The 25,831-nt window shown below is 47.4% G+C and overlaps 1 protein-coding gene across 1 annotated transcript in view; it reads left to right on the top strand.

Moving 5' to 3' along the window:
• The first annotated feature begins 2,836 nt into the window (after window positions 1–2,836).
• The window catches only part of PSD4 (pleckstrin and Sec7 domain containing 4), a 144,892-nt gene continuing 121,897 nt past the window's right edge, over window positions 2,837–25,831 (top strand). The window contains exon 1 of the mRNA XM_033949514.1: window positions 2,837–2,951. The gene's annotated coding sequence lies outside the window, so the exon portion shown is untranslated. The remainder of the gene's footprint in view (window positions 2,952–25,831) is intronic.

The raw sequence follows: 25,831 nt of genomic DNA, 5'->3' as shown, positions 1-25,831 counted from the left end.
ATTTCTCTTTCACTTCCCTCTTCCCTTCCCTGTGCAGCAGCAGCATATCTGGCCAGCTCCCTTGCTGCAGTTGGTTGTTCCGTTCAAAGCCGCACCTGTGTCAGAAGCCTTCTCTCTGACATTGTGACATCAGAGAGGCTTCCGACACAGGCGTGAGGAGCGGCTTCCAGCAGCAGCTTTGAACGGAACAACCGACTGTAGCAAGGGAGCACTCGATCATCGCGTCCAGACCACGGGCCACAAAATAGCACCTGGAGGGAGTTTGAGACCACTGATTTAGTTGGTCACCTGGAATGTACTGTTCATATTGGGTTAGTTTTTGAACTAATGACTTCTTGTAAAAAGTCTTATAAAAATTGTAACTCAAAGTCTTGATAGTCAGCATTGAGTTTTGAAACAGTCTACGACCAAATTTGTCCAATGCCTTTCTCTGTTTGCCTGGAAGGGTGCTAGCATAGGTTCTGGAGCTGCTAGCTACCATGAGTGATTGATTGATGCTGGAGCTGTAGTTGTCAAATTCTGGATATGATTTAACCCTGTATAAAGAATCCAACTTCCTTGGGGTGAGAGGAACCAACAGTGGTGCTTCCCATATCTTGAACATGGTATCCTTCATCAGGTTGTGAAAAGGGAGCTTTAGACAATTTTAAAAATATTTTTCATAGTCCAGTGCATCAAAGAGTTCTGCCCTGGGTTCAGACTCTGACTCCATCTTGATTGGCAGGGCTTGACTCAACCGCCGGATAAATTTTGTAACTGAAAGACTTTCTGGTGGTGATCTGCTAGGTGGTGGAGGTGATGAGTCTGAAGAGCTGAAAGCTCCAGACAATCAGAGGAAGAATGATTAAACAAGTCAGTCATATTTGATGCCCTGTCTTGGAGATTGGGAACGTCGAGACAGGTGATGTCGAGATGGGACGTTGAGGCGGGGATGAGTATCAACTATGACATTGAGGAAAATGTCGAGAGGTACTTCCAGATGTGATGTCGAACTGATGTAGAATGAGAAGTACTTCGACACGTAGATGATGTTCCTCTCCTCGACCTCAAGCAATGCTGGAAGGGAGTGCGAGATCTGGTTCTTGAGGACCACTTAGAGCACTGCTTGACCTGAGCTGGTACTGGTTGTGTCATAGCAGGGTCTTGAGCTGCCTGGATTTGCAGTATGCTGGCCAACTCCCTTTGTACAAGCTCTCTTATCTGATCCTGTGCTGTGGATGGCATTAGTACAGAAGGTGCCTTAGGTTTTCTAAGCACTGATGACCTTGATGATGATGCACGCCTTCGAGGAGATACTACTTATCTAAGTGCTGACACTTAGAATGCATCGATGGTGAGGATGCTTGAGACACCACCAATGCATGCCTGGAAGGAGAAGCATGCTTATACTTCTTAGCCTTTTTACCGGGTATTTTTATTTATTTATTTATTCAATTTTCTATACCGTTCTCCCAGAGCTATCTAGCCTTCAGTGTAGAGCAGCGCTGACTATAGCCTGGACAGTGAGCAGGACCAAGACACTGAAGACACTAATTATATGAATCAGTGACTGAAATGGTCCCATTGCACTGAGTGCACCGTTTAAAGTCACTGGAAGGCTTTGACATGGAGGGAAGACCACAGATGCAAGATTGGACTCAGTGGTTTGGGGAGGTTGAGTAAATTTGTAACTGAAAAAGGCTTAATGCTCCCGGCCTAAAATCAGGCTTGGTAGAGTCAGAAGGCCCAAAAAGGAAAACTGGAAAATAGATCTTTACAAAAGGGAAGTAGAAAAAAAATAAAGTAAAATAATGACGAAAACAATTATAGGGAAGGCACAAAAACTGAGTTTGATGCGCTTTTGGACTGACTCCAAAAGAATACAGCTTCTCAGCTCCGCAGAAAACTGAGAACTGATGACTCCATGAGCCTTCAGGTAGGAAAGCACTGGCGCATGCGCGGTTAAGGGCAGTTTCAAAACCTTCAAAAGATTTACAATGACAGTAGAGAATTACACGGGGACAAATTTTTCCTCGTCCCTGAGGGGTCTCATTTTTCCATCCCGGAGAGTTCGTTTTCTGACCCTGTCCCATTCATGCAAGCTCTGTCCTCATCTGCACAAGCCTCAAACGCTTTAAAATCATAAGTGTTTGAGGCTTGTGTGGTTAAGGCAGTGTTTACAGGAATGGGGTAGGGACAGGGACAGTGCCAATACTCGTCGGGGAGGGGAAATTGAGTTCCTGTGGGGACGGGGACAAATTTGTCCCCGTGTCGTTCTCTAAGTGACAGTACACTTGTTGCACTGTCCCTATCGGGCTCCGTGGATGCCATCACCCACATGTGAGAACATCTGCCTGCTTGTCCTGGGATAATGATATAGTCTCAAGTTTTAAACAGCCCAGGTAGTTTGAAGCCACAATTTCTGACAACCCTCTCCTGACCCATTATGGAACCAGCAGCACTGACTTCAGTAGAATCAGGGACTACAAATTGCTCTGGAATGTACATTCAAAACCCGGCCTGGCTAAACGTTTTCCTTCCTGGCACTAGGTACAGTAACTTAGTTGGCAGCTCTGGAGAATGCATGGCTCTCACCTCCTGCTGCTAAGTGACTGCAGTCAAACCTGACCAACTGCTCTGGAATCCAGGTTGAAATCCGAGACCTACTCTTTATTATTTATTTTTTTTAAATTATTTCCGGTACAGTGCATCGCCAGAGGTCGTCCCTCCGCAAGCACTCTCTCCTGCACGTTCTGCCATTAACCTTGCGTGGGGCCAGCGGAGACACTGGCAAAGCAGGAAATCGCCCCCGAGACGCAGGCTTGCAGCGAGGAGGCTGGGGGGGGGGGGGGGGGGGGGGGGGAAGAGAGTGAAAGCAGGCGGTGGCTGAGCTGAGAAATGTGCCTGCCACATTGTGAGGAAGCGACGAGCTCCAGGCCTGCGCTCTCCAGCCAAGTCCCTGCATGGAACGGGTAAGTTAAAAAAGTTTCTTTTGCATGCGTTTGCTGATCAGTAAAAAGCACATTTATAATTCGAGAAAGTAATCCAAAGAGCAGAGCTCATCTCATGATTGTCAGCCTCGGAAAAAGAACATTCTTGACACAAAACTCGAGAATGCAGTCAGATATGATCTGTTACAGAGCAGCTTCCACAAGGCAACTCGCTCATTCTGCACAACAGTAAGTAAGATTCCTCGCTCTGAGGGATGACATTTTGGAGATCTTTCCGGCCTTTTTTTAATTTAAAAAAATATTTTTGCTCTCTTCAGCAAAGAGAAAATGGTTACGCCCTTAAGAATTAAAAACATATGAACCCCCCCAACACACACACACACACACAAAGTAAACCATAGAGGTTTGAGGAACTGTTTGGTTTGTCTCCGATTCCGTTCACCAGCACGATGAATGCTTCTAGATTACCACAAAAATAAAATTAAAAATGTTTGATTTAGCTAGTAATGTGCTTATGTTTTCGTGTTTCTAAGATTTTGTCTCTTACAGTCCCATGATGCTATCATTTGCTTATTGTTCAAGATTCAAATATTAAACCTGATTATTAGTAATTGAACAAAGAATAGTTATGCTGGGGAGAGCAGTGCACTAGATGGGACTCGTTTGAACAGGAATTTTCCCTCATTTGGAATAGACTGGACAAGCTTTCCAAGTCCTGAAGTGCAGATTCTTTCTAGTGTGTGTTTTTTTCCCAGGCTGCACAAAAACTGTTTTAAAGTCAGGTGGTTGTCTCCCTGTTACTGATGTTATTCTGTGGATGATGTTTGCATTATTTCGAATTTCGCCCGGCAGAGATCCACATCAGTAGGGAGCAAGGAGATTAATACTTAGTAGAAGCAGTAGTAGTTTGTGGCATAGCTGGGTGGCTAAGGTGGCCAGCGATGTTCAGTGACGTGAAATGCCTCTGAAATATTTCTTGCATTGGGTCTTCTCAATAGGTCAGACATGAGTCTGAGCATGCTGCAGATACAGCCTCTGGAAAGAGGGAATCATGGTCATTGCTTCAAAATGATGCCTGATGGTCAGATTCTGGCCCATGGTTCCAGGGTTCCAGAAAGACCACCAGGCCAGACTGAAGGAAAATCGGAGGGGAGAAAAGTAAGGCAAAAAACCCCTTGATAGTTGGGAACAAAGGCTTGTGATATAGGATCCCAAGTCTGAAAGTAAAAAAGAGCCAGAAGACACTGCAGGGTAAAAAAACAAACTAAACGAACCCAGAGTTTTTTTTTTTTGGGGGGGGGTTTCATGAATTTTCCTAAAGGGCAATGGACAGTCATGTTTTAATGGACATATGTATACAGTATATTTGAGTTATATAGGGACACTTGATTTGTTAATTTTAACAGAAAAATACAAGAATATTTTCCTTGTTCTGATTTTTAGTGGCTTATAGACTCACCACTGCAGTTTAAATCTATTACCAGCAGTCCCCTTCCCTCAACATCCAAAAAGTGAGTGTTGCTATGTTAAGAGTTATTTACTGTTATCAGAGCATTTTAAGGTGTTAGGGTCATCTATCTAATAACTTACTGTAGTTTAGAGAACAAATGAAAGGGACAAACAAGGTTAATCTAGTCTGATTTATGACGGTGTGTGGGTCTGGCTCATATTACAGGGCCCTTTTTCAACCTCAAACAGAAAGCAAAATCTTTATGGCAAAAGACATCACAGCAGTGCTATTTTATAATCTTAATGGGAAAAAAAGGCCTCAGGGAAATCAAAGAAGAACCCACCATACCAATCACAATTTACGGTTATGGCCCATTTCCTGCCTGCTAAAATCAACTAGATCCTGTTCTTTAAAAGTAAGAGTGTCATTGGGAAAACAGGAGAAAGCCTGAAGCCAGTGACTCAAGTGAATTGGAACCATTTTTATTTTCTCACATGAGAACCTCAAAATTGGACACTTATAGGGTGCACAGCAGTCTGAAGTGTGAGAGGTAACCATAGAGCCTGGCAAACTGAAGAGCTGGTGAGGTCAATTTAGTGATTCCTGATAAGAGAAACCTGAACCAGCTCTTTGGGATTGCATGGCAGAGGAGAGATCTCTATAATGTCTTTTCAGTAATGTTTATTGACCTTTGCTAAAATTTTAATAAAGCAGCCCTTCTTCCTGTTTATCAAAGCACAGAGCCCATGTTGTGTTTAACACAGACAGTCCCTCGCCAAATGCAGAAAAAAGAGCTACACGATGGAAATAGAAATGTGCAGACAAACCTGAACTAAAACTTTGAGAAGCTGAATGCTGCATACAGTACATAACTGAGAAATGGGAACAGAATATATTTCCTCCTGCCCTTTCAAAAATGGAAAGGTGTACATCCTCAAAGCTGTCACATTTCCATCACAAAACTGAAATGGTGACTGGAAATTAAAAAAAACAACAACCCAACAACCCTCTTCACTTGGATAAATGTGCATTTACATGCTTTTAGAATGTATTTGAAAATCCTCCCACCCTTCAGTGAAATAAAAATAGCACCCTTGCATATTTTCATATATTGTATGTGGTTTGCATCTGATTCAAAGCAGTTACAATATATTCTTACATTGGCCTGAATTTTCAAAAGGAGACTGCAGTGAATATCCCTTTGAAAATCAGCTTGCTGGCTCACAGGTATTGCAAGTTCTGTGGACAATTTTTCAACATTGCCCCCAGATCATTTTTCTGGTCAGTTTTATTCCATGTTCATCTTATTGGTCTTTTATAGGGTTTGCTTTCTATCTGCTGTTTCTTCTCTCTCTAGTCTTCTTTACTTTCTCCTTTATATCTTTGTCTGATATTATAGATCTTTTCCTTTCATCTCATTTTTCTCTTCTCTGTCTTTCCATTCATTCATAACTAGATTTCATCCCCTCCCCGTCTCCCTCTCACAGGGTTGCTACTTGCTACCTTTACCAGACTCCAGCTATCTGGCTTCCTTATCTTTCCACCACTTTAGAACTGACTTCTTTGTGGGTCTCTCAACCATCCACTTCTGACTCTCCATTTCTTACCTCATTGCTTCTTCACGCCCATTTCAAGCTCTCTCATCTCCAGTCACACCCTCTCATGGTTTTTCCAATCAGTGTCCCTATATCTCTTCCTTCTTTTGCCTTTCTTATTGCTGTGCACACTTTTTCCATCTTTATTTCTCTCATTCCACCTGTCACTTACTCCAGTTTTCTTCCCCAGTCCCATTTCCCCTTTTTCATCATTTGGCTACTTAGACCAGGTTTCTAGATCTTCTCATCTTTCCAGTCCTCCTGTCTCTCATTTATTCCTTCTCTTCAGCCCTTTTCCTCCAACTCACATCCCTAGCCCTGTCTTTCCTTCCTCACTCACATGACTTCCAGTCACTGAGTTCTCACTGTTTCCCTCCCATTTTTAGTCTCCACTAAGTCTCTTGAGTCCCACCTGTCCCTTTTGCTTTTATTCCCATTCACTGTATTCCCAAATCCCAGCTCAGCCCTCTGTCCCTTCTCCTATTTCAACCCAACCGCTGAATTTCTGCTCTTTTTCCTTATTTCCTGAGTCTGCTATCTCAAGTGTTTGCTCATACTCCTATTCCATTCTGAAGCCTTGATTTCCCCTCCTGCTCAGTAGCACTGCCCGATTCAGGGAAAATTTTTTTTTTTTTAATTTGATTCAATTTGATTTGCTTTCCCCACCCAATCGGGCATTTTTTTCCCCCAAATGTCCTTGTGTGTGGAGTGAGATCATCTGTGTAGTAGTCACAAATGCCTTCCCTCTTGGAGACCCCACAGTAAAACAGCTAAGTTTTGTCCTTTTGGGATGCCCTTGGGTTTGCTTAAAATAAATCACTTCCAGGCTGGTCCTGGGACCTGAAGAGGATGGTTGGGATGGTTGTTGCATCTCTCCACACTTCAGTACCTTTCCTCTAACCAGGTTTGATGGTGGTCTGGGGCATTTAGAATCACACCCAGCTCTTCCGTTTGATGGTTTATATGGGTGTTTGCTAAGACGTGTCAGATACTTTAAATATGGAAATCTACTTTGGGCTATGTACAATTTTAATCCAAAATTGAATAGCCATTGAAAAATGGCTTCTAGGAAGATGTTTCATATATTTGTGTAGGGCAGTAGGTAACAAGCATCCAATTTTATGGTTTAATTACCAGATATTCTGTAGAGATGAGTAATATGTGATCAGAAGTAGGTTAATTGCTATGCAAGGAATGCGTTGTGCAGCATTCAGTGTGCATTACTGTATAACATTATTTGTCACAGACTAGAGAGCTGTCCTGTGCTTCTTTCTTTCACTTTGAAACCCTGTGTGCACACACCTGCTCCTACTCTATCCTGGCAGGTTGGGGAAGGAACTGTACACATCGGCCTTAGAAACAGTTTATGAAATGCTAGTGTTTAAGCCTGTTACATTAACGGGTGCTAGAATAGATGTGTAGACTTTTAGCACAATGGGGCGCTGAGGCGTTTCTTTCTTTCTTTCTCCCTGCCCCCTTTCTTTCTTTCTGTCTGTCTCTCTCCCTGGCCCCCTGTCTGTCTGTCTTTCTTTCTTTCTTTCTGTTTCTTCTCCCTTCCTTTTACCTCCCCCCTGTCTAGTAGTACCCTTTCCCTGCTCCCCCTGTCCAGCAGTAGCCCTTCTCCCTTCCTTTTATCTCCCCCCTCTCCAGTAGTACCCCTTATCCCAGGACAAGCAGGCAGCATATTCTCACATGTGGGTGACGTCATCTACGGAGCCCCAGCGCGGACAGCTTTTCAAGCAAACTTGATTGAAGTTTCAAGCTTGCTATGCTGCACCACGCATATGCCTGCCTTCTCCCTCCACTAGAGGGCGCATCCCCACCTCGTGGTCCTCAGTTCTGTTTCTTCCGCGGAGCCAGAAGCCCTGTTCATTTTGTGCTCCGTGCCTTTTTGCCTTCTGCCACCGTGGCTGATTGATTTTTCTCGTTCGCTGTGCTTTGTTTGTTATTTTCTTAGTTCGCGTGTACTGTATTCGTCGGAAAAAAAAAAAAAAAAAAAAGTTTTTGTTCGGCTCCGGGGGCTCCCGGAAGCCGCGGCCGCGGGACCTCGTTCGTTCCCGGCCGTTTTTTGAGTTCATGTCCCGTCCCTTGACGGGCTTTAAAAAGTGCACCCGGTGCGATCGGTTACTCTCTATCACCAATCCCCACCGGTGGTGCCTGATTTGCCTAGGTGCGGATCACCCCACTGATTCCTGCACTCGGTGCTCCACATTTCAACCTCGCGCTCTCCGCCGCCGGCGTGCCCGTATGGCGGAGCTCTTTGCTGTGGATCCCGCGGCGGGAAAGGCCTCGGCCTCGGCTTCAGCCCCGGCCTCGACCTTGGCCTCGACTCCCTCGACCTCGCCGCGGCTGCCTTCCTCTTCGAAACCGTCCTCGACCCCAAAGCAGACTTTGGGTAAGTCCTCGCTTCCTTCCTCTGCTCTAGTGTCTTTGAAGAAGCCATCCTCGGGATCCTCGATGGGGGCGGGTGGGTTGTCCTCGGCCCCGCCCCGGGCGTCGAAGTCGGGTGCCCCGAGGGAATACTCGTTACCGAGGTCGCCCTCGAGGGAGCACCCGCCGACTTCGGACATGCCATCTATGATGGCTGTCCCCGTTTTCCAGGACATGCTCCGGGCGATGATCGCCTCGGAGCTGTCCTACGCCCTGGCCCACATGCAGCCGGCTTCGGCCTCGGCAGCCTCGGCCTCGGCACCGGTGGTCCCGACCTCGACCCCGACCTTGCCCTCGACCTCGGTAGTCGACCAGACTGAGCGGAGTGTGCGGCCTCGGGACAAAGTGCGCAGGGTTCGCCGGATTTCCTCTTCGTCTTCCTCGTCGAGGTCCTCCCGGGGATCCTCACCCTCGGGTCGGCCTCGGGCGAAGCATCGGTCCCGCAAACCTAAGCGCCCTCGGGGGTCGCCTCGGCGGTGGGGTCGCTCTTCGCCGGCGAGGAAGACGAAGGCTCTGAAGGTCTCGGAGCTCCGCCTGGATAACCCGAGGCTAGTGCGTTCCTCGGAGAGAAGGGGATCGAGGGACTCCTCCCCGAGGAGGATGGAGCTTGCTTCGGTGCCTCGTACCCCGGGGACTTCCCCGAGGGGTTCCTCGGGGCATCGGAGGTCGCCGACCCCGACAAAATCCTTTGGTGTGGCTTCGTGGGGCTCGGAGTCTGGTACCGGTCGGGAACCCAGATATTCCCGGGAGGCTTCCCCATCCTTCTTGACGGGCCGGGCCTCTCGATCTCCTTCCCCTACCTTGAGGCCCTCCTCTTTCTCGAGATTTGTCGTTGACATGGGGAAGGCTTTGGACCTCGACCTTTTGTCTGGGTCCCAATATTCAAAGGAGTTTCTGGAGGATCAAGATTTGCCATATCCCCCCCGTGAGTCTCCGCGCATGCCTTTGAACAAGATTCTACATCAGGCATTTTTGCGGAACATGGACTCCCCGTATGCTGTCACGGCGGTTCCCTCGAAAATGGAGTCAAAGTACCGCACGGTCCCCTGTAAGGGGTTCGAGAAGGCGCAGTTGTCCCACCAGTCTTTACTGGTGGAGTCGGCTCTGAAAAAGTCCCAGCCTTCTCGGGTTTCGGCTGCGGTCTCGCCCGGGCGGGAGGGGCGGACCCTAGATAAGTTTGGGCGCCGCCTCTATCACAATTCGATGATGGCTAACCGTGTGCTTAACTACGCTTTCACCTTCTCTTCCTACCTGCGCAAGATGGTGAAGGCGATGCCCTGTTATCACGGGGTTATGCCGGATTCACATAAGAGAGACTTTGGCGAGTTTATGGAAACCTTGTCTCAGCTGCGCTTGTTCCTCTTTCATGCCCTCTACGACGCTTTTGAATTGTCGTCACGGGTCTCCGCCTTTGCAGTGGCGATGCGCCGTTTTGCGTGGCTGTGCACTGTGGATATTGACCTGAATTTGCAGGAGCGCCTGGCCAATTTACCATGTGTTGGATCGGAACTCTTTGATGAGTCTCTGGAGGCGGCGACGAAACGCCTGTCCGAGCATGAGCGCTCTCTCGCCTCCTTGGTCCGTCCTAAAGCCAAGTTGGCGACTCCGAAACCATATAGACCTCCGCCGCGGCGTTATCCGCAGAAGTCTACGCCGGCGTTCTCCAAGCCTCCTTCCCGGCATCCGCCTCAGCAGGCCAGGGCACAACACCAGAAGCCTCAAGCGCTAAGCCGGCGCCGTCTTTTTGACATGCTGAGCGGATGGGGGCAGGCCCCCTCCGCGCTCTCGCCGACCCCGCTCCCCATCGGGGGTCGGTTAAGAAATTTTCATTCGGCCTGGACTCTAATCACTTTGGACGCTTGGGTACTCCGTGTCATCTCGGAGGGTTACTCACTAAATTTCATGACTCCGCCGCCGGACAATCCACCGGACGCATCTCTGTCCAACCGAGCTCAGCTTCCTCTTCTTCTCTCGGAAGCCAAGGCCCTGTTGAGCCTTTGGGCGGTGGAGCCGGTTCCCCTCGAACACCGGGGACAAGGGTTTTACTCCCGTTATTTTTTGGTCCCGAAAAAGACCGGGGACTTGCGCCCCATTTTGGACCTCCGGAAGCTCAACAAGTTCCTTTGTCCGGGAGAAGTTCCGTATGTTATCGCTTCCGGTCCTGTATCCTCTGTTGGACGAAGGGGACTGGATGTGCTCCCTGGACCTGAAGGAAGCTTATACTCATGTTCCGGTGCATCCCGCCTTCTGCAAGTTTCTACGGTTCCAGGTGGGGGAGTTGCACCTTCAATACCGGGTCCTTCCCTTTGGCTTGGCTTCGTCCCCTCGAGTCTTCACGAAGTGCATGGTGGTTGTCGCGGCGGCCCTGCGCTCTCAAGGTCTGCAGGTCTTTCCCTACCTGGACGATTGGCTGATCAAGGCCCCTTCCAGGGAGGGGGTTATCTCAGCGACCCGACAGACTATCATCTTCCTTCAACGTCTGGGGTTCGAAGTGAACTTCCCCAAGTCTCAGTTGTGCCCGGCTCAATCCCTTCAGTTTATCGGGGCCGTGCTGGACACGGTTCGCCTCCGTTCGTTCCTCCCCCCTCCTCGGTTGGAGGCCCTGCTTCGACTGAGCAGCCGGATTTCGCTGCAGTCATCCGTATCGGCGCAGAGTCTGATGATTCTGCTCGGCCACATGGCGTCGACGGTTCATGTCACGCCGTTCGCCCGCTTGCACCTGAGGCTTCCTCAGTGGACCTTGGCCTCCCAGTGGCGTCAGGATGGGATCCGGTCTCCTTTCCGGTGACGGTGACTCCTTCTTTGAGACGCTCGCTCCGTTGGTGGACCGACTCTTCCAATCTTTCCGGGGGTTTGCTCTTTCTCGTTCCGCCGCATCGCAAGGTCCTGACCACGGACTCTTCGGAGTACGCGTGGGGGACTCATCTCGACGGTCTGCGGACTCAGGGTCTATGGTCGGCGGAGGACCGTCTTTGTCACATCAATGTGTTGGAGCTTCGTGCCATTTTTCTGGCTGCTCGAGCGTTTTGCCACCTGCTGCACGATCAGGTAGTCCTCGTGCGGACGGACAACCAAGAGGCAATGTACTATGTGAACAAGCAAGGGGGGACGGGCTCTTGGTCCCTGTGCCGGGAAGCCCTGCGCCTGTGGGAATGGGCGGTCTCCCAGAACATCTTCCTTCGGGCGGTTTACATTCAGGGAGAAAGAAACTGTCTGGCAGACAAACTCAGTCGTCTTCTTCAGCCGCACGAGTGGTCGCTAAACTCCCGAGTTCTGCACGAGGTCTTCAACCGCTGGGGGACTCCTCAGGTGGATCTGTTCGCCTCCCTGGAGACTCACAAACTGCCCCTCTATTGTTCTCGAATGTACTCCCCGGACCGTCTCGAGGCCGATGCCTTTCTTCTCTACTGGGGAGGGAGGCTCCTGTATGCGTTTCCTCCTTTCCCTCTGATCTTGAGAACGTTGGTACATCTCAAATCGACCAGAGCCACTATGATTCTCATTGCGCCTCGTTGGCCTCGTCAGCACTGGTTCTCCCTGCTTCTTCAACTCAGTGTCAGGGAGCCTCTATTTCCGCCTGTTTTTCCCTCTCTGCTGTCTCAGAGTCGGGGTTCGCTGTTGCATCCCAATCTTCAGTCTTTACATCTGACGGCTTAGTTCCTTTCCCCTTGACTTCGGTTCCTGTTTCTCAGTCTGTGAGGGAGGTTTTGGAAGCCTCGCGCAAGGTCTCGACTCGGCTTTGTTATTCCCAGAAGTGGACCAGATTTTCCTCCTGGTGTTCCTCGCACCGTCTGGATCCGAGTTCGGTTCCGGTGTCTTCGGTTCTGGATTATTTGTTGCATTTGTCTCAGTCTGGGCTGAAGACGACTTCCATTCGGGCGCATCTCAGTGCGATTGCTGCTTTCCATCGGCATCTCGAGGGTCGGTCTCTCTCTCTTCATCCTCTGGTTACTCGTTTCATGAAGGGTCTTTTGAATGTTCATCCTCCTCTGAAACCTCTTCCGGTAGTTTGGGATCTTAATGTGGTTTTGGCTCAGCTGATGAAGCCTCCTTTTGAGCCTATTGACAAATCTCATCTTAAGTTTCTCACTTGGAAGGTGATCTTTTTACTTGCGCTCACGTCCGCTCGTCGGATTAGTGAGTTGCAAGCTTTGGTTGCAGACCCGCCTTTTACGGTGTTCCATCATGACAAGGTGGTTCTTCGCACTCATCCTAAATTTTTACCTAAGGTTGTTTCGGATTTCCACCTCAATCAGTCCATTGTTCTTCCGGTGTTTTTTCCGAAGCCCCACTCTCATCCTGGCGAGGTGGCGCTTCACACGCTTGACTGTAAGAGGGCGTTGGCCTTTTATCTCCAGCGCACTAAGTCTCATCGGAAGGTTCCTCAATTGTTTTTGTCCTTCGATCCTAATCGGTTGGGAAATCCTGTTTCCAAGCGCACTTTGTCCAACTGGTTAGCTGCTTGTATTTCTTTTTGCTACGCTCAGGCTGGTCTCACGCTCCATGGTCGAGTCACGGGGCATAGGGTCCGAGCTATGGCAGCTTCTGTTGCTTTCCTCCGGTCTACTCCAGTGGAGGACATCTGCAAGGCTGCCACTTGGTCTTCGGTTCATACTTTCACCTCCCATTATTGTCTGGATACGTTGTCCAGAAGCAACGGCCGGTTTGGCCAGTCGGTTTTACGTAATCTGTTTTCCTAAATTGCCATCCTCCCACCTGCCCTTTTTTGGTTGGCTTGGAGGTCACCCACATGTGAGAATATGCTGCCTGCTTGTCCTGGGATAAAGCACAGTTACTTACCGTAACAGGTGTTATCCAGGGACAGCAGGCAGATATTCTCACAACCCGCCCTCCTCCCCGGGGATGGCTTCTTTGCTGGCTATGGAACTGAGGACCACGAGGTGGGGATGCGCCCTCTAGTGGAGGGAGAAGGCAGGTACATGCGTGGTGCAGCATAGCAAGCTTGAAACTTCAATCAAGTTTGCTTGAAAAGCTGTCCGCGCTGGGGCTCCGTAGATGACGTCACCCACATGTGAGAATATCTGCCTGCTGTCCCTGGATAACACCTGTTACGGTAAGTAACTGTGCTTTCCCTGCTCCCCCTGTCCAGCAGTAACCCCTCTCCCTTCCTTTTACCTACCCATATTCAGGCTCCCATTTCCCCTTTTACCTTCCCTATTTCCACCTTTTTCTCCCCATCCAGCATGCTATCCCATCCAGCATGCTGTTGTCTCTGTCTTCCCCTCCATCAAGAATCACCCCATTTTTCTCTATATATTTCTTCCCTCATCCATCACCAACTTATTTGTCAATTCCTTGTATCCCTTCCCCCTCATCCAACATGGCTCCCTTTGTCTCTGTTTCCCCTTTTCAACATCCAGTGTCATCCTTTTACAACATTTCAAGTTCAGTGACAGAGCAGCAGTAGTTTCAGCTGTAAAAAGAAAGTCCACTTGCTGCAACTGGAAGTGCCCCTTTCCCCCTTCTCAGTTCCTTCAGCAGTACTGCTCCCAGCGATCATCTTTGCCGCTTCACTCGAGTTCACTATCCCGGTGCAGCAATAACTGCACCTTCTGCCCGGGTTTCTGCAGCGCCTGCACCCGGGTGCCCACACCACCCTCCACTTTCTCTCCCCCTATCACCCAGATCCCTGGGCCCTCTCCTCCCCCTCCCGTTTCCAGGTTGCCTGCAGCACCCCCTTCTGTCCAGCTCTCCCCAATGCACGCACCCTTTCAGCATACGGACGTCGGCATGTACCCGGGCTCCGTGCGCCCCCACCCCTCCCTGCAGAGCTACCCCGGTGCCGCCTAGTATCCCGACTACGGAGGCTACCACAGCCTGGACTTGGACCCCACCTCAGTGTCCCCGGCCTGGCTCTCCCCCTATAGCGCTTCCCGGGAGGAGTGGGGGTCACACGAACTATAGCGCTGGAGCGGCCACTCTCAACCCGTTCCCCGGGCCCACCCTGGGTTACAGCCCGGTAGCCGAGTACCCGACCCTTGACCTGCTCTTCCTGGTGTGCCCCGAATAAAGAGAGAGAGAGAGCAAAGGGAGTATGATTGATTCTGTCCTTGCTGAAATTGTAGTTCTTTTCTAATACCTACTGGGTAGATTATAAAACTGCTTTGCTCTGCATATGTACCGCAATTAAATCCCGTATAGAAAGTTCAAGTAAATAATTTGCCTAATACTCTCAGCCCCCTCCATGGCCTATGTGCCTGTGTCACTCCAGTTGAGGTTTAGAGCAGATAGATATCAGTCCTACCTAGTACCTGAAGCCTAAAGGGAGGCCAAAGGGGTTCCTGGGTATTTAAAGTGGCTCTACACAGTAGCAGCATATCTACGATTTAGCTGGTGGGGATACCCAACAACCGCCAGCTAAACACGGAAACCTTTCCTAACGCCTACCTTTAAAGGGCCGATCTTCACCAGCAGCAAGACTCTGCAATCAAAAAAGCCTACTGAGGATCGCGGCCGGCTGTAGCGAACCTCACAGGCGCTATGCACCTTGGTAGCACTTTCCCTCTGACACGATCCGGTGCGTCAGAGGGAACATGCTACTGAGGTGCAGAGTAGCCAGCGAGGTTCGCTACAGCCGGCCGCGATCCTCAGTAGGCATTTGCAGACAGAAGAGCACTTTGGTGGACTGGATGGAGGACTGTCGCTCGATGCCTGGAGGAGCTGGAGAGCAGGGAGGTCCGTGCTAGCTGCCAGTAGCGCGCATGCGCACTCCTGCGGCCACAGACCTATAGATCATGGAAGCACGCAGTTCAGAGTGCGCATGCGTGGCTAGGGTTTTATTATATAGGATAATCAAGAATTAAAACCTAATAACACATATCAGTACAGAGTCCATCTCCTTTATTTTTGGACCCGACACGGTCCGTGTTTCGGCTTCCAAAAAAGCCTGCCACAGGGGTTTAGTTAAGAAAATAAGAAGTGCTTTTCTGGGTCAGACCAGAGGTCCATCGTGCCCAGCAGTCCGCTCGCGCGGCGGCCCAACAGGTCCAGGACCTCTATCTATACCCCTCTATATCCTCTATCTATACCCCTCTATCCCCTTTTCCTTCAGAAAATTGTCCAATCCCTTCTTAAACCCTAATACCATGCTCTGTCCTATCACGCTTTCTAGAAGTGCATTCCAGGTGTCCACCACCTGTTGGGTGAAGAAAAACTTCCTAGCATTGGTTCTGAATCTGTTCCCCTCTTAACTTTTCCGAATACCCTCTCGTTCTTGTAGTTTTCGAAAGTTTGAAGAATCTGTCCCTTTTCCGCTTTCTCTATGCCCTTCATGATTTTGTAAGTCTCTATCATATCCCCTCTAATTCTGCTCTTCTCCAGGGAAAAGAGCCCCAGTTTCTCCAGTCTCTCAGTGTATGAAAGGTTCTCCATACCCTTTATCAAACGTGTCGCTCTCCTCTGAACCCTCTCGAGTTGTCGATCTAAAGAATGCATGCAAATATATTCAAGATACAATTAGAGTGAACATAATCATAAATACAATAAAGAAAAATATGAATAAAATTAATGTTAAAAATCAATTAAAATATCAAACGGTCTGAGACAAATAACAGCAAACATAATGGGTCTTTTACTAAGGCGTGCTAGCCGATTTAGCACACACTAAATGCTAACGCATCCATAGAATATAATGGGCGCATTAGCATTTAGCGCACGCTAAATCGGCTAGCACGCCTTAGTAAAAAACCCTGATAATCAATAATGTTGTGAACAGACAACGTAGACATAAATATCGAAAATATCAAAAAAATATATAGGCAAGCAACTTTTAAGCACAGATAGGTTTCTTTGTTGTGGTTTACCTGACATGGGGTTGCTTTACCTTGTTTCTGTGGATTGTACTAGCCTGGCAGGTTGTCATATCAGTGCATACATCCCTGCCACTGCTCTCATTAGTGCATGTGCCCTTTCTGTGGCTGGGCGCTGTCTCGCCAGTGTGCACACTTATTTTGTAATGGTCTTTGCACCAGAGTGTGCCCCACCCCTGAGTGTACCAAAAAAACTCTGTGGAGTGACGATGTTCCTAAATGGACTTTATTTGATAGTGTCAAAGTTTCAAAGGTACACTGAAATCATCCACATAAAAATAAATCATCCACTGTATTTGGGAGATAATGGTAATCACACCCCAAAACGGGAGTAAGATGGCAGGTATGTACATAACTGCACGGTGCTATTCTGTAACTGGGCTATTCTGCTTAAGGGTTTTCATGTGTAGGGGGCGTTTCCATGGGAGGGGCATGGGTAGCCCTACTATTTTAGCGTGCACATTTTAGAATGCTCCCGTTTGCATGCTCAGCTGTGGCATTTAAGCACGCCCATTGCACTAACCATAGATGTGGCATAAGTGGTCACACTTAAATGCTGACTTATGCCAGTATTCTATAACTACTCCTGTTTATTATTTATAAAGCGCTGCCAGACGCACGCGGCGCTGTACAACAAACATGCAAGAGATGGTCCCTGCTCAAAGAGCTTAAAGCCTAATTAAGACAGACATAGGTCATGCTACTTAGGTGGGGGAAATCTAAGGCAGTGGTTCCCAACCCTGTCCTGGAGGACCACCAGGCCAGTCGGGTTTTCAGGATAGCCCTAATGAATGTGCATGAGAGCGATCTGTATATAATGGAGGTGCCAGGCATGCAAATTTGCTCCATGCATATTCATTAGGGCTATCCTGAAAACCCGACTGGCCTGGTGGTCCCCCAGGACAGGGTTGGGAACCACTGATCTAAGGGATTAGAGGTAGGGCAATAAAGAGGGAATGACAACAGATATGGGTGCTTTACACGTTATCAGGGTAGGACATAAATGCAGTTTCAAATTAGTGGGGGTTTAGCCTGGATTTGACCACCACAAGAGAGGGCGCCAGTCTGTACTCAAGAGAAGCTTTAATCAGTCAAATGCCCATGTGGGGAAGGAGTTATAAATAATTATACAAGACTGTACATACAGTGGCATAGTGGGGGGGACTGCCCAGGGCACTACCTTGGTGTGAGCGCCGGTATCTCATTGCTCCTCCTCTCTGCCCCCTCCTCCTTCCCACTTCTTCCTCGCTGCATGCATGCCTTCACCCTCCCCAATCGTCCTCCCGCTGCTCACACCATCCTCGGTGCTCCCCTCTGATGTTACTTCCAGGTCCTGCAATTAGGAAGTGATGTCAGAGGGAGAGCCGGCGCGGGCAGCAAGTTGGAGATGCTGCTTGCACCAGGGAAGCTAAACAGGTATGGGGGAAGGGAAAGGGCGCACACATAGCGGGGGGGTGGGGGGGGGAGCAGAGAAGAGGGCATGAAGGGGTGGGGTGCCACCGCACTGAGTGCCTCCCACCCTTGCTACGCTAGTGTGTACATAACCTACTTCAAAAGTCTTCTAGATAGTTTATTCTCTGTCTTTGTTTTTCTCAGTTCTAATACAGGCTACATTCATTTCAAAGCAAATAGAAACATTTTATTGTCCAGATAAGGCTCTAGAGTAATTGCCCAGCCTGGTGACATTTCATATACAGAGAAATAACAGCATGACTTATTAATTTGCCCCCCTCCTTCATATTTGTAACATAGTAAATGTCGGCAGATAAAACCTGCACGGTCCATTCAGTCCGCCCAACTGGGTGGCCAGAGTTGAGTCTTTATTCCAATTCTGCCCAGACTGTAGAGGCTTGCCTGGCATTGGTCTAACTTTCTAACCTCTGAAGCTGCTGACAAAGTTCACTCCAGTTATGAGGCCATTTAAATTTTGTTTTAATTGGATTCCATACTTTTTCAATAGGTCTTTGTATAAGACTGTGCATGCCCCTACTGTGGTTCTAGGTGGTCAATCTTTATGCCAAAATGTGAGGTCCCTGCTATGTCACTGATGCTGGCAGGTCTTTTTATCAGTTTGTTCATACCTGGTCCTTGGCCCATGCATGCAGCTCTCTCACCTGTGTGTACTGGTTGGTCTTCACACCAGAGTGTATACAGTGTGTGTGCAAGTCTTCTGTATTTTGGCAATAAGATGAAATGCACAAGTATGCTTTGGGTAAACAGTCCTTTCCCAAACCTGCATGTCCAAGCAAGAGCCGAGCCTGGGGTCAGTAAGCGGTTTACAGTACATTTTTACAATAACTGTTCAATTGTATTTTTCTCCCTTTGTTCATTCATTAATCATTGCTTGATGTACCAACAAAGTTCTACCTTAATCCTAAATTATGAATATTGCCAAGTTTCTACTCATTAACAAACTTTTTCTAAATCTCCCCAAGACTAGAAAATCAAAATTCAGCACCTTATCTCCTGCAGATTTCTCTGTTTGACCCTGCAGTAAACTGCAGATGCTTTGGTTTTTAGATCAGTTAGAAAAAAGGTTGGGATATGGTGGTGTGAACCTTTATTTAGAACTACGTAAGAATCTCCTCCTTTTTTCATACCTGCCACCAACGTACCTAGTCTGGCCATTACTCCATTGCCCCAGGTACAAAACTTAGATTTTGAGCCTGCTAGGGACAGAGATAGTACCTGCAAATAATGTGTACAGCGCTGCATACGTCTAGTAGCACTATAGTCATACTGTTCCAGGAGACAACTGGAGTCTTTGAAGGTTGATATGAGGGGGTGCTGAAAAGTTCTTAGCCTAACCAATTTCCTAAATTCTGAATGTTATTTTGTTACTGTAGCTGAAAAGAGTGTTATTTTATTTTGCAAAGTGCCAATTTACAGAATCGTAATGCTGTGTTTTGACATATGTTTCAATCAATGATCTGAAGCAGTCAGTGAAAAGTGTGGAACTATGAGCCGTCATGAAGTTCCTATTCCTGCTGAAGAAAACTCCAAATGAAATCTATGAATGCATGATGCAAACATTGAGTGACAAATGCCCATCATACTCCACAGTGAAGAAGTGGTTTGCAAACTTTCAGCGTGGAGATTTTGAGACCGAAGAAGCAGCAAGGTTTGGGAGGCCTCAAACGGTGTCAATTCTTGAAATTGTTGACCGTGTCCATGACCTGATTTCTGAGACACTACATATATCCAGAGAATGTTGGTTGTGTAATCCATGAGCAGTTAGGTATGCAGAAGCTGTTAGCCAAGTGGGTGCCCTAATGTTTGAATGCTGACATGGAAAGATGTCGAGTGGATCTTTCAATCTGATTTTGCAGCATTTTTAGTAAGCTAGTGCCAACCTTTTGGAACGACAGATTACTGTTGATGAAACATGATCCACTATGATCCTGAGACAAAACAGTCCATGCAATGGCATCACTCAAATTTCCCCAAGGCCAAGGAAATTCAAGACCCAAAAGTCAATAGAAAAGGTCATGGTATAATGACTGACTATCTTCCAAGGTATAATGACTGACTATCTTCCAAGGGGCCAAACAGTTAATTCATAATAAAGGGAGTGCCATCGCCGACAAACTGAACACATTTTTTGTGTCTGTATTTACTGAAGAGGATATATACAGCATACCGGACCCAACAGGCTATACGCTGAAAACAAAGACGGGAAACTGACAGGGTTGACGGTCAGTCAAGAAGAGGTATGCAGGCAGATTGATAGGCTTAAGAGTGATAAATTCCCGGGACCGGATGGCATCCAATCGAGGGTCATCAAGGAAATGAAAGGGACTATAGCTGAACTGCTTCAACTAATAGCCAATCTGTCGATCAAATCAGGAAAGATTCTGGAAGATTGGAAGGTGGCGAATGTTACGCCGATCTTCAAAAAATGTTCGAGGGGAGATCCGGGAAACTACAGACCGGTGAGTCTGATCTCAGTACTGGGAAAGATGGTAGAGGCGTCGATAAAGGACTGCATCATTGATCACGGCTTCAGCAAAGGAAGATCTAGCTTGACGAACTTGCTGCACTTCTACGAGGAAGTAAACAGGCGGATAGACAAGGGTGACCCAGTTGACTTTGTATATCTGGATTTTCAGAAGGCGTTCGACAAGGTTCCAAATGAATGACTACTTCGGAAAATTGCGAGCCATGGAATCAAGGGTGAAATACTCATGTGGAATAAAAACTGGCTGGCGGATAGGAAACAGAGAGTGGGGTAAATGGACAATACTCGTACTGGAAGAGCATCACCAGTGGGGTACCGTAGAGCTCGGTGCTTGGACCCGTGCTCTTCAACATATTTATAAATGAAATGGAAATTGGTACAATGAGTGAGGTGATTAAATTAGCAGACGATACAAAGTTATTCAGAGTAGTGAAGACACAGGGGGATTGTGAAGATCTGTAACGTGACATAACCACGCTCGAGAAATGGGCAGCGACATGGCAAATGAGGTTCAACGTGGATAAGTGTAAGGTGATGCATGTTGGTAACAAAAATCCCATACACGAATACAGGATGTCCGGATACTTGGAGAGACCCCCCAGGAAAGAGACTTGGGAGTACTGGTTGACAAGTCAATGAAGCTGTCCGTACAATGTGCAGTGTCGGCGGTGAAAAGGGCAAACAGAATGCTAGGAATGATTAAGAAAGGGATCACGAACAGATCAGAGAAGGTTATCATGCCGCCGTACCGGGCCAAGGTGCGCCCTCACCTGGAGTAGTGCGTCCAGCACTGGTCATCATACATGAAGAAGGACATGGTATTACTCGAAAGGGTCCAGAGAAGAGCGACTAAAATGGTTAAGGAGGTGGAGAAGTTGCCGTACAGCAAGAGATTAGAGAAACTGGGCCTCTTCTCCCTTGAAAGAGGAGACTGAGAGGGGACATGATCGAAACATTCAGATACTGAAGGGAATAGACTTAGTAGACAAAGGCAGATTGTTCACCCTCTCCAAGGAACGAGAGGGCACTCTCTAAAATTAAAAGGGGATAGATTCCGTACAAACGTAAGGAAGTTCTTCTTCTCCCAGAGAGTGGTGGAAAGCTGGAATGCTCTTCCGGAGTCTGTTGTAGGGGAAAAAACCCTCCAGGGATTCAAGACAAAGTTAGACAAGTTCCTGCTGAACCAGAACATACGCAGGTGAGGCTGAACTCTTTTAGAGCACTGGTCTTTGACCTAGGGGCCGCTGCGTGAGCGGGCTGCTGGGCACGATGGTCCACTGGTCTGACCTTGCAGCGGCAATTCTTATGTTCTTATGCTGTGCCAATTAAAATAGGCATTGAAAGAAAAAAAGGAGAGGGAAGCAGCAGAAAGGAGTTTCCTTTTTGCAAGACAATGCACCTGCTTGCAAGGTTGGCCAAACGCATGTTTTGATGCAGTTGGGGTTTCAGTGCGTAGATCATCCATCCTACATCCTACTGACTTTTTTTCTGTTTCCAAAACTAAAAAAGAGTTTGAAAGGTCGACAATTTTGAAATAATTTGTAGGTGATTGGAGCAGCGGAATAGTATTTCAGTGACCAGGCATCAGAGTATTTTTGAAAGGGTAACAGAAACTTCAGATATGATATGCCAAGTGTGTTGAACTTAGGGTGACTATGTGGAATAAATTGTAAGTTTCATGGTTCTACATCATTCCCTTCTTGGTTGGACTGAGAATGTTTCAGCACCCCCTCGTATGTGACCTTCTGCACTCTCTAAAGCAGTGGTCTCAAACTCGCGGCCCGGGGGCCACATGCGGCCTGCCAGGTACTATTATGAGGCCCTGGGTATGTTTATCATAATCACAAAAGTAAAATGAAACAGTTTCTTGATCATATGTCTCTTTAGCTATCAATGACAATATTATTATTAAGACTTAGCCAAAAGGAAAGATTTATAAACTATAAACTTCTGGTATCTGACCAGAAACTAGACACAGATACAAGTTTTCCTTGGTAATGGTCTTATAATTCGTACATCATGTGAGAGATGAATCGGCAGGAGTCATCAAGTGCCACTGAACATCAGAAACATAAACTCCTGTGCTTGTCCGGGTTCTGCCCTCAAGAAAGCCACAGCATGATGCTGAAATGTTGGTTGCACTTAACTGGATGTGGCATGACTTGTACAGCAGCCGTGATCATGACACCAGCTGTGGACACCTAAGAGAATATCCTGTCTGTCCTCTCCAAGGAATTGTAATCTGCAAAGAAGTTTAGCGATGGACAGAGACAAATCCAATTAAATTAATCTGCTGTTGAGACAGACATGAGGGAAGCTATTGCTTGCCCTGGATCAGTGGCATTGAATGCTGCTACTGCTTGGGTTTTTGACATGATTGGCCTTCATGAAGACGGGATACTGGGCTAGATGGACCATTGGTCTGACCTAGGAAGGCTGTTCTTATGTTCTTCCTTTTGGACCTGAGAATTTCCTTTTAGAGAAATGAGCCCCTGCCCTCATCTGCACCCTACTGTCTCCCTTCTCTGGAACTCTAGAAATCTCTAGGTGTTTCAATATCTTCCTCAATTTCAATCAAGATTCAAACAAAGGGGGCTTTAGAATTGGCAGAAAATTTCACAGTCCTTGTATGAAGGGCGTTGTAAGTTCAGGGGATCCTAGTGAGTCTCTGTATTTATGGTGGTCTCTAATAGCTTTTTTGTCCTTCCAGAAGAATGGAGTTGCAGGCTGCAAATCATACAAAAAAGATCACTCACTGGCAGTCTGATATCTCAGATATTTGGCCACTTGCTAATGCTCTGTTATTTCCATCTTAGCAGCGAGTTGAGTTTAGCCAGAGGATGGAATTCTTGACATGGGTCATGCCAAGCAGGAATCTGCTGTCCTGAAGCTGGCAGGATAGGATGTCACAGCTACAACAGAACAGTGATCGTTTCACCACACACCCATATCCTTGAATATATAGTGCTGATTTTCTGCTGTGTCATACTAGGTCACTGACCTGGAACTTTTTAAAATGGTTTCAGATTGCTACTCTTTCCCCTTAGCAGGTGAAAGCTACAACTGGCCTTGACATGACTTAGAAAATCACTCTGTGAATATATATTACGCAAACTAGGTTTGTCCAGTGGCAGTTCAAACACATTAACGTATTATGTGAAAGCACAGTAAATGTCTGATCAAAGACTGTCTTAAGGCATAAAATTGTGCTCTTAAGTTTGCAAAAGATAAGCTGTGTGGAATCATGGTCAATGTTCTGCCCCACAGCCGTGTGCATATTTACATTCAGTTTTTATTATACCGATAACCTATAACTAATTGTAAGATACTTCCTGCTTGGTCCCACAGCCTTTTCACTCATAGGTTAAATGTTGTTTTTGACCAATGAGTGACATTTTTCTTGCAGTACATTCTGGATTTAGAGGGCCTGAAGGGTTGCTGTCTAATTTTATTGACAAGCAGTGGCTTCACATGTACCTAAAAATGGACTTCTGTATCATGAATAACACTTTACATATTGTAAATTCAATTATTTTGGTTATTACCCACACCAACCATATACACAACTCCCTCAAGAGGATGGGGCTTATTTTCAAAAAAGATAAACATCCAAAAAGTGGCATAAAGGGATACATGGACATTTATTCTGCCAAACCCGTCCAATTCACTATTTTTTAAAACCTGTATTCTATGCTGTTCATCTGTAGTTTGTCTGAATCTCAAGGGGGCGTGTTAGAGGCATGGTGAGGGCAGGGCTAGGGTGGGCTTATATTTTTGTCGTTTTTGTGCCCTGCTCGAACATTTAAGAATACGTCCAGAGCACAAATTAGACATCTGGGGCTAGACCTGTTTTAATAATGAACAAGTGCCAAAAAGGTGTCCTGACAAACCAGATGACCACTGTAGGCATGAAGGCATGACCCCCTTGCCACCCGGTACATACCTGCCTCTTTGACAGGTTCAGATGTTATGACTAGTTCTAGTAGACCAGCAAGCGGGCTCCTGAAGTAGCCTGTTGGCCAGTGTAGTGAACCATAGAGATGGGGATTCAAGCCCATTCCCCATTCTAACCACCACACTTATGGTAGAATCTGTGAGCCTTCCAAAATCCACCCACACCTATAAGCTTAAAGGCTATTGATGTGGTATACTGTTGTGTTTTGGAGGGTTCAAAATGCACCATAAGGGGGGTTATGGTGCGATGTGTACCTGGGGCTTTTTATGTTACATTCACTGTAGTGCCCCCTAGGGTGCCCACTCCTCTGCCAGGATATTTTCTTCCACACTCTGTCATACCGATTTCCATCTTTGTCTTACACTATATTATACTATACTATACACCAGGGGTGCCCACACTTTTTGGGCTTGCGAGCTACTTTTAAAATGACCAAGTCAAAATGATCTACCAACAATAAAATAAAAAAAAAACCACAACGCACACTGTACGCATAGAAAATGTTAATTATCATTCCTATTCCAGAGTTTTTCAAAGAGGTCAAAGCAGATGACTCTATGCACTGTTACCTCAGTAACAACCATACAAAAATAGACAAATATACCTCCCTCCCTTTTTACTAAACCACGATAGCAGTTTTTAGAGCGCAGGGAGCTGTGCTGAATGCCCAGCGCTGCTCTCGACGCTCATAGGCTCCCTGCGCTAAAAAACTCTATTGTGGTTTAGTAAAAGGGGACTTTAGTGTAAAATATAGACAGCAGATATAAATTCAGACACATTTTGATCACTAAATTTAAAATAAAATCATTTTTCCTACCTTGTCTGGTGATTTCATGAGTCTCTGGTTGCACTTTCTTCTTCTGACTGTGCATCCAATCTTTCTTCCCTTCTTTTAGCCTGTATGCTTCCTCTCCTCCAGACCTCGTTCTCTCCCCCAACTTTTCCTTCCTCTCTCTCTGCCCTTTCTTTCTCTCTGCCTCCCTTTCTTTTTTTTCTGTTTCTCTTCTTTCCTTCTGTCTCCCTGCCTGGCCTTTTTCTTTCTTTCTTCCTGCCCTTCCTCAAGCCACTGCCACTGCCATCAGGGACCAGGACCCAAACCGCCACCAATAACAGGCCCGAAAGCCGAGGACGCCCCAAGCTCTCCCTGCTTCGGCCGACCAGCATTCCTCTCCCCGACGTCAATTCTGCCGTCGGGGAGAGGAAGGCTGATCGGCCCAAGATCGCGATCCACCTATTGGGGGAAATGCTGCCGGGTCCTGCCTTCGCGGAAACAGAAAGTAGGCAGGACCCGGCAGCAAAAGGACAAATGCTTCACTAACCTGTCTCCCACCTTAGCCCGTAGCGAACGCTTGCTTCAGGTCTCTCAACATGTGCGTGCCAGCTTCCCTTCTCTCTCCCCCCCCCCCCCCGACATAACTTCCGGTTTCGGAGGGAAGAGAAGGGAAACCGGCACGCACATGTTGAGAGCCCTGAAGCAAGCGTTCGCTACGGGCTGAAATCTCCAAGCCGGTTTTTTTTGTTTTTTTTTAATGTTCAGCAGCGGCGGAAGCAGCAGATGACAGCTGAAAGGCCCTAGAGAGGAGAGGAAGGCTGATCGGCCCGGTAGATCAGGACGGCAACACGAGTCTATCACGCGATCGACTCGCGTTGCCTTCCTGAGCTACTGGTCGATCGCGATCGACGT

This window comes from Geotrypetes seraphini, chromosome 6, assembly GCF_902459505.1.
Source record: "Geotrypetes seraphini chromosome 6, aGeoSer1.1, whole genome shotgun sequence".
Lineage (NCBI taxonomy): Eukaryota > Metazoa > Chordata > Amphibia > Gymnophiona > Dermophiidae > Geotrypetes > Geotrypetes seraphini.
The sequence above is the reverse complement of the archived record's forward strand: the minus strand, read 5'-3'. Positions and strand labels throughout refer to the sequence as shown.